The 9,305-nt window shown below is 37.9% G+C and overlaps 1 pseudogene; it reads right to left on the reverse strand.

Moving 5' to 3' along the window:
• Window positions 1–8,488: 8,488 nt before the first annotated feature.
• Window positions 8,489–8,643, reverse strand: LOC122901439 (annotated as a pseudogene).
• Between the last annotated feature and the right edge of the window lie 662 nt (window positions 8,644–9,305).

The following is a 9,305-nucleotide window of genomic DNA, read 5'->3' on the forward strand; positions in this document are numbered from 1 at the left end:
AGAAAATAAAGGCTAAGAAAAAGAAGAATACTAACATGACAACCATTGGGGTAAATATAAATTACTGTATTTTTTAAAAATATTTTATTTATTTATTTTACAGAGAGAGAGAGATCACAAGTAGGCAGAGAGGCAGGCAGAGAGAGAAGGGGAAGCAGGTTCCCTGCTGAGCAGAGAGTCCGATGCGGGGCTCGATCCCAGGACCCTGAGATCATGACCTGAGCCGAAGGCAGCAGCTTAACCCACTGAGCCACCCAGGTGCCCCTAAATTACTGTATTTTTTTTTTTTAAAGATTTTATTATTTATTTATTTGACAGAGATCACAAGTAGGCAGAGAGGCAGGCAGAGAGAGAGGAAGGGAAGCAGGCCCCCTGCAGAGCAGAAAGCCCGATGTGGGACTCTATCCCAGGACCCTGAGATCATGACCTGAGCTGAAGGCAGTGGCTTAACCCACTGAGCCACCCAGGTGCCCCTAAATTACTGTATTTAAATCACACAATTTTCTATGAACATCTAAGTGTTAACAGGTATAAAATTGTTCTATAATTTGCATTTAGACACAAAGATGGCCCCAAATTATCCTCACTTCCTGGTATTCATGCCTTTGTGTAAATCCTTCTCCTTGAGTATAGGCAGGGCCTGTGACTTGCTTCTAACCAATAGAATATGTCAAAGGTGATGCAATGTTAGTAACCTCTGTCATTGCATTACAGAAGACTGTAACTTTGATCTTGCTAGCGGATTTTCTCTATGGACTCTCTGACTTACTAGCTTTGATGAAGTAAGTCACCTTATGGAAAGGCCCATGCAACAAGGAACTGAGGACAGCTTCTTCTCAACTGCACAGAAGCTGAGGCCCTCAGTCCAATAGACGACAAGGTGTTGAATGCTACTAACAATGATGGGAACTTTAGTAGATCCTTCCCCAGTCAAACCCTAGATGAGAGACCAGCCCAACCCTGATTAGACCTGATGGCAGCCTTGTGAGAGACCCTGAAGCAGAGGACTGAGCTAAGCCATCCCAGATTCATGACCAAGAGAAGCTATGACCGAATAAATAAGTAATTTTTAAAAAGATTTTATTTATTTATTTAGAGATTGAGAGAGAGTAGAGAGCAGGGGGAGGGGCACGGGGAAAAGGAGAGAGAGAATTTCAAGTGAGGCTTGATCTCAAGACCCTGAAATCATGACCCGAGCCAAAATCAAAAGTCAGACACTTAACTGACTGAGCCACCCAGGCATCCCTATAAATGAATAATGTTTCAGCCCTTTAAGAAATGACTGATATTTGGGACGCCTGGGTGGCTCAGTTGGTTGGACGACTGCCTTCGGCTCAGGTCGTGATCCTGGAATCCCGGGATCGAGTCCCGCATCAGGCTCCCAGCTCCATGGGGAGTCTGCTTCTCCCTCTGACCTTCTCCTCGCCCATGCTCTTTCTCACTGTCTCTCTCTCAAATAAATAAATAAAATCTTTAAAAAAAAAAAAAAAAGAAATGACTGATATTTTAAGTTACTCAGTTTGTGGTAATATTGTTACATAGAAATATATAACTTATAAAACTACAGTGTAAGAAATACCACATTTTATTATTTTTCTCAATTAAATTAAATCCTTTGGGCTCTTATCTATCAGGGGTGGTAATTCAATCATAGTTATTTTTAGAAGGCCCTACCTCATTCATTATAAAAGAACCTAAGGCTTATGTAACTTACGAAAACTGATGTGGAGAAGAGAGTTATAGAGAGTCCTCAGTCCATTGATTTGCTGCTGAAACACACATTGTCCCTTCTTACACTCCATTCAAGGGTGGTTGCCTCTGCTGAAGATAGCATCTACTCCCTCTGCCGAATTTGGCAGCTGGAATTTTCACTACAGGGAAGATTACAGCTTAGTGCTCAGTCCCCAGATACACAGAAAGGCACGCTCAACAACATTCCTGCCGCGTCCAGGCCACTGTGAGAAAGCAGAATGAGGAGGCCCACAGCTAGAGGACCTAGCACAGCCTAACTGCCCACTCTGGATATAATCCCTCTCTGCTCCAGTCCCTTCTCTCTTAATACCGGAAGTTCTCGTCTTTTAGGCCAACTCAGCAAGTCTCCAAAAACAATGTTTTCTTAACTAGGTGAGGGAAGCCTAGACTCCACCAAATAGAACACAAAGTCCTGGCTACCCTCCCCTCTCCAACCCTCAGACTCTTCCCGAGGAAGCAAGGAAGATTCTTTTGTGAAGATTCTCATTCTTTTGTGAAGATTCTATAGCAATTTAAATAATTTAAATTTAAATAATTTAATGTAAATAATTATTTAATTTAATAAAGTTAGTAATAATAATTTAATTATTATTTAATTATTAATTATTTAATTTGTCATTTAGGTTGCTAGCCACACCATCAGGGCAAGATGAAAACACTTCATCATGAAGTTCTCACTATTGTGAAAGATTCTATTTTCACAAAACAAAACAGCACTCTTCTTAGCTCTAAATTCTACAGGAGATTTTCTTTTTATGAATAAAAAGGAAATAAAAGGAGAAAAAAAAAAGACATAAAAGGGACACAGTATTACGATTTGTAAGTTCTGGTCTACTTAAAGTCCAGCAGTAAGTGAAACCCTCATGTCAGTGACCCTGGGCCTCTGTTCTGGTGTAGTATTTTGAGATAAGGAGAAGACTGAATATTGTGGTAAAAACCATATTGTGGAGGGACTTGCTGGCACTATAAAAGGGATAGATTAAAACTGAACCAAAAGTAGACATTTATATTTCACAAATTAAAAAAAAACTGTACTATTTATCACTGTGGTCTTGGCTGTTCTAATTTCTGATGCTCCTTTAATTTTTTTTTTCTCTGAAATGCATTGGACAGCATTACAAATTGTCTACTTCGCCAAATCTGGGTTCTTCCACAAAGATATGAATTTAGTTTTTCAGCAGTTTTTCCTTTTTCCTTCTGCCATTATCTCTGATAATGCTGTATTAGTTAGTCCTCCCACTCAAAAGCAAAGAAAGACAATCCAATGACTTCCTCCTCCAACTTACTTAGAGGAAAGAATAGAAACAATTCTATCAACTCCAGCTGGGGCAGCAAAATGCCAAGAAGCTTTTCTTAGATTTTTGAATTCTGTGTGACTGTCATTGTAGGTGCTTTCCAACAATTTGGTTTTATTTTTCTTGAATTCTGTTTTTGCTACAAAAACCTTCAATTGTCTAACACTGGTGATATTTAGTAATCTTAGCCAAGTTTCATTCCAATTCAGTTGCCTGGAAGGTTTCAGTGACCCTGGAATAAGCTTTTGTAAAGCTTGTTTTGTGCAATGGGAAATTGCTCAAGGAAGTATGAGTCAGCCTCCCCCCTTCCAGTAAAACAGATTGATTTATTTCTTTTTATTTCAAGATGGAAACAGAAAGCAAACAAAAAAAATATGACCATCACCCTTGCTCCTACTGCAGAACAAGTTAAATCTGCAGCATTGTAAAAAGCAATGTTTGCCTCAGGGAAGTATCTGTCTCTGACAGTACCCAAGGTCACTGTAGCTGGTAAGCTGGCAAATTTTTTATTTTAAAAATTGTTCCCTTAATATGTATTAAGAAAGTATGACAATGTATTAACCTATCATTTCATGGATATTATTATTTCAGATTAGGCTAAACAAAAAAAGCTCCAAGAAAAATATGAAATAAACGATAACATAATTGTCATGCGAATCCTGAAAGTGGTACATGAGCAATGGTGTACAAACAGTTGATGGTTAAGAAACACTGTCCAATTAAAATGTACAGGGATTTGTCTGGATGGCTCAGTCGGTTAAACGTCAGACTCTTGGTCTCGGCTCAGGTAGTGATCTCAGGGTCATGAGATTGAACCCCATTTGGGGCTCCGTGCTCTGCTGAAGACTCTCCCTCTGCCCCTCCCCTCCTCTCTCTAAAATAAATTAGTCTTAAAAAAAGAAAAAAAAAAAGTTTTGAAACCAGTATCCCTGCTAAGCGGCTCTGAGCTTTAGGCAAGTCCACAAACCTCTCTGAAACTCAATGTCTTCATCTGTAATTTAAGGAGAGTTCCTACCTTAACAGGTTTTTTTTGAGAGAAACCAGCTACTGAGTTTAAAGCAGAGTTTTATAGTGAGCATAGTGTGTACTCTACTAAATGGTAGACATCTTTATCTGATTCCTCGTGACTCTGTTTATTGTCACTTATCTTAAGTAAAAATCTTGTAGCCACAAAGCCAGTAACCAGCTCTCCTGCCCAACATTAGTGTCAGAAAATACTGGTGCCCCTGAGAAACAGGGGAACTAATGAATAGGGCACTGTTTCAGGAATCAGGATATCTGGCTTTTATCCTGGACTTACTGCAGCTAGTGACTTAACTTACAAAGCAACTATGAAAACAAGCCTTGTGCCTGAAAAAATAAACCATCTCACTCTTTTCTTGGTATGTTTGATTGCCACGGGATTGTTTTCAGAATTAGGGGAATATGGCTCAAGTTCAGTTCAGGTCAACAACTTTTTTTTTTTTTTTTCAGGACTTGAGCTGTGTCAGGCACTGTGCTAGTTCTTGGATATAAAAATGAATAAGGCAAGATTCTTGAGCTTTCATCCACTCATTCAATAAATGTTTATGGAGTACCTAGTACATAATAGAAACCTTGTAAGGCCTGAGGAATCAAACAAAAAGAGTTACTGCATTGAAGGAATTTATAATATAGAGAAAGTTATAGACAGTGATGTATTAATACATGTTTAAGAACTAGCTCACTACAAAATAAATTTTAAAAGTGTGCATGTATTAAATTTTATTAAGATAAAGAATGTGTAGCTAGAATTTATAGATAATAATATACACTTTATTGTGAAGTCATTACAGCCAGTCAGTTCTCACTAAATGATTTTGTTGATTTTTGCAGAACTTTTGAATCCATGGCAGACCTATGGCTGTAATTGACAAATGAGTGTGGTTACTCCTGAATGTTGGTCAATATTTTAAGTTAAAGATTAAGGTGAAGTGGAACAAAGGAGAAGAATGTCACTTGTTTGTCAATGACTGAGTGATTTCTTCTTGAATGAGATAATCGTTTTCAAATACTGAAAGAATATATACTCATTTTTTTTGTGCTATTGACAACCTAACTCCTACAGACAAAACACACTTTTCATTTTAATTTGTATTTTTAAAAAAGATTTTATTTATTTGAGAGAAAGAGTGAGCGAGAGTGAGCAGAGCACAAAGCCTGGGAAGGGGCAGAGGAAGAGAGAGGAGTAGACTCCCCAGTGAGGAGAGCCCGACTTGGGGTTCAATCCCAGGACCAAAGGCACACACTTAACCAACTGAGCCACCCAGGTGCCCCATTTTAATTTGTTTATACTATTTTTTTTAATATTTTTTATTTATTTATTTGACAGAGAGAGATCACAAATAGGCAGAGAGGCAGGCAGAGAGAGAGAAGAGGAAGCAGGCTCCCTGCTGAGCAGGGAGCCCGATGCGGGACTCGATCCCAGGACCCTGAGATCACGACCTGAGCCGAAGGCAGAGGCTTAACCCACTGAGCCACCCAGGCACCCCTGTTTATACTATTAATATACTTCTTTATCATTTTCTTCATATATATATATATATATATATGAAAGAGAGAGCATGAGAGGGAGAGAGAGAGAGAGAGAATCCTAAGCAGGCTCCATGCCCAGTGCAGAGCCTAATGCTGATCTCAATCTTACAACCCTGAGACCATGACCTGAGTTGAAACCAAGATTTGGACAGTTAACCAACTAAGCCACCCTGGCACCCCTCTTTATCACTTTCTTAAGTCTAGAGAGAAGGAAAAGAACAGTATTAACCCTTATTGTAGCATTTTCTTATTTCTGTGATAAAAATACTGCCAGTATTGCCACTTTCACTTCTAATATGATTTTCCTAAATATGCGGTTGGAAAGAGATTATATATTATTTCCACCATATAAAAAAGATAGATGTAAATAACTTCAAAAACATAAATAATAATAAAATTCACTAAAATAAGAAGTTAATTTATGATCTATTTTTGATATAATTCATTTCATTGTAAGGTATAAGATACAATAAGCATTATAAATTTATTTATTTTTATTTTTTAAAATTTTAAAAAGGATTTTATATGTTTATTTGAGAGAGAGAGAGCACAAACAGGAGGAGGAAGAGGGAGAAGCAGACTCGCCACTGAGCAGGGAATCCAACATGGGACTTGATCCCAGAACCCTGAGGTCATGACCCAAGCCAAAAGCAGACATTTTACCCATTGAGCCTCACAGACGCTCCTTTAATTTAATTTTTAATAATGGTATTTAAGGGGTACCTGGGTGGCTCAGTGGTTAAGCTACTGCCTTTGGCTTGGGTCATCATTCTGGAGTCCCAGGATCACGTCCCACTCAGGCTCCCTGTTCTGACCTTCCTCCCCTTTCATGTTTTCTCACTCTCTCTCTCTCAAATAAATAAATAAAATCTTTTTTTTTTTTTTTAAATGGTGTTTAACAACTGGCTCACAGCATTTTTAAAAATAAAACCATTATTCTTTTGAGCTAGTATAAGCTAGCTCCAGCACTCTTGGAAATGTTATAAGGTAATATCTTGAAATATTCATATCTGTGGGGTTTTTTTCTTTTCTATACTTTCTTGTACTTGATCTTTTCCCTGTAACTCAGAACTGTTGCCTTAAGAAGAAGCATGGCTATTTTAGTGAACAACAAAAAAGGTCCTTATTATTCATGGTAGATTGAACATATGTGTTCACCACAGGTTTCTTTTGAAAACCCTATGAAGACATAAACAAGAAGAGTTAAGAGAGTGGGAAAGGAGAAAATATAACAAAATTTGAAGCATGGAAGTAGATGAACAAGGGATGAACAAGTAGATGAACAAGTGAGAATGAATATTCCAATCTAAAGAAAGTTAAAATCTGAACTTGCAGAGGTAAAGTTAATAACAACAAACTGATTCATGGCTGTGGAATCCCAAAGGCTCGGGAATTTGAAGATAAAATTGAAAGAAATCTCTGAGAAAGTAGAATCAAAAAATAAAAAAGAATGGGAAATAGAAAAGAGAAGAAAATTAAAGACAATTCAACATCTAAATAATAAAAGTTTCAGAAAGGAAGGATAGAGAAAACAGAAGGGAGATGATCAAAGTAGTAATTAAGAGCAATTCCCACAATTTAAAGACATGAGTTTTCAGAGTAGGAGCACTCATTAAATGCTAAGCACAATAGATTTAGAAAGACCCACACCAAGGCATCTCATATGAATTTTTATTTACAAGAGACAAAAAAAAGTTCCTAAACATTTTCAAAGAGCGAAAAGGGAGGCCACAAACAGAGCTAGAATTAGAAAGGAATTGTCTCTTTCCAGCATACAGAAGACAACTAATCAATGTCTTCAGAATTCCAAGGAAAATAGTTTCAACCTACCATTCTATACTCAGCCAAACTTTCATTCAAGAGTGAGGATAGAATAAAGACATTTGTAGATGTCCACGTTTTTTTTTTTTTAAGATTTTGTTTATTTATTTGAGAGAGAGAGAGAGATCACAAGTAGGCAGAGAGTCAGGCAGAGAGAGGGGGAAGCAGGCTTCCTGCTGAGCAGAAAGCCCCATGCGGGGCTCGATCCCAGGACCCTGAGATCACAACCTGAGCTGAAGGCAGAGGCTTAACCCACTGAGCCACCCAGGCGCCCCGATGTCCACGTTTTTAAAGATTGTATCTAACATGTATACTGCAGAATGTGTTCCACAAAACAAGAGAGCAAAATAAGGAAGAAAGATATGACACCTAGAAAATAGGAGATCCAACATAGGGAGGAGAAAGAATCCTCAGCACAGGGCTGGAGATCTCAGAGCCATATTTGAATATTGGTAGGGAAAAATCTATTCCTGTTGGGACTGGAGAGCAGAAGGCTTCACAAGGGATGTTGCCATGAGATAAGTAAATTAAAAAAAAAACCTGATGTATTTGAAAATTATGAGAGGAAATTTATAATTCTGGAGAAATTTTTGAGGATGAATTAGTTATAGGAACATAGAAAACTGAGCAAACAATAAAAATAATTATTAATTCCAAAAGAAAAAATTGTAGAAGAAAGGAAATACAATCATGGATGTTATTTAAGAAGATGGAAACAAGTACCAGAAGAATATTCAGCTACCATAATGGAAAAAATGTTTTGTTTTAAAAGTGGGAATTGAGAGTAGTGGAGGAGAAACAATGTAGTGCTTTACTTCATTGTAAGTATTATAATAGTATTTGATTTTTAAAGCTCTGTACAAAAATAAGCTATTGTTTTAGTTTTTATTTTATTTTTTAGGTTTTATTTATTTATTTGAGAGAGAGAGAGAGCATAAACAGGGGGAGGAGCAGAGGGAGAAGCAGACTCCCTGCTGAGCAGGGAGCTTGTTGCTGGGCTCCATCCCAGGAACCTGGGATCATGACTTGAGTGAGCCAAAGGCAGATGGATGCTTAACTGACTGAGCCATCTAGGTGCCCTGATAAATTATTGTTGTAAATAAAGAAGTAAGAGGCACCCAATTGTTTTCTTTTTGTTTTTTTTCAAATAATCTTTTTCAATTAGCAATAACTGTGCCTCAGATAAACCTCATTGGCTACGATACTGCCACTGCACAAAGCTTGAAAATAGAATTCTATTTTGAAAATAGAGAGAATGCAGTGAGGAAAGTGATAGTGGCGTGTGAGGGAAAGCTTCAACCATAATGATATAGTGTACTGGAGAGTGATAATTACCACCGTTACAAAAATAATCCCACCCTTCAGTGTTACAAAGAAAAACCAGAGGGGGTTGCCTGGGTGGTGCAGTCGGTTAAGTGGCTGACTCTTGGTTTTGGCTCAGGTTGTGATCTTAGGGTCATGAGATCGATCCCCGCATTGGGCTCTGCACTCAGCATGAAGTTGGCTTAAGACTCTCTCAACCATATGGTTCCTGGGTGGCTCAGTTGGTTGGGTATCTGCCTTTATGTCAGGTCCTGATCTCAGAATCCTGGGATCAAGTCACAAATCAGGCTCCTTGCTTAGTAGAGAGCCTGCTTCTCCCTCTGCCTGTCACTCTCTTTCTCTCTCCCTCTGACAAATAAATACATAAAATCTTAAAAATAAATAAATAAATAAAGACTTTCCTTCTACCTCTGCCCCGCTCCACTTTAAAATAAATCTTAAAAAATTATGGAACATTTATGAGGTAATAATATTTCTTTAAAAAAAAAAGAAGAAAAACAAGGGGGAATTGTGGACCCTTATAATAAGGGTACTCAATCCCCTCTGGGGTTTATGGAGGAT

This window comes from Neovison vison, chromosome 2, assembly GCF_020171115.1.
Source record: "Neovison vison isolate M4711 chromosome 2, ASM_NN_V1, whole genome shotgun sequence".
NCBI classification, from domain to species: Eukaryota; Metazoa; Chordata; class Mammalia; order Carnivora; family Mustelidae; genus Neogale; species Neogale vison.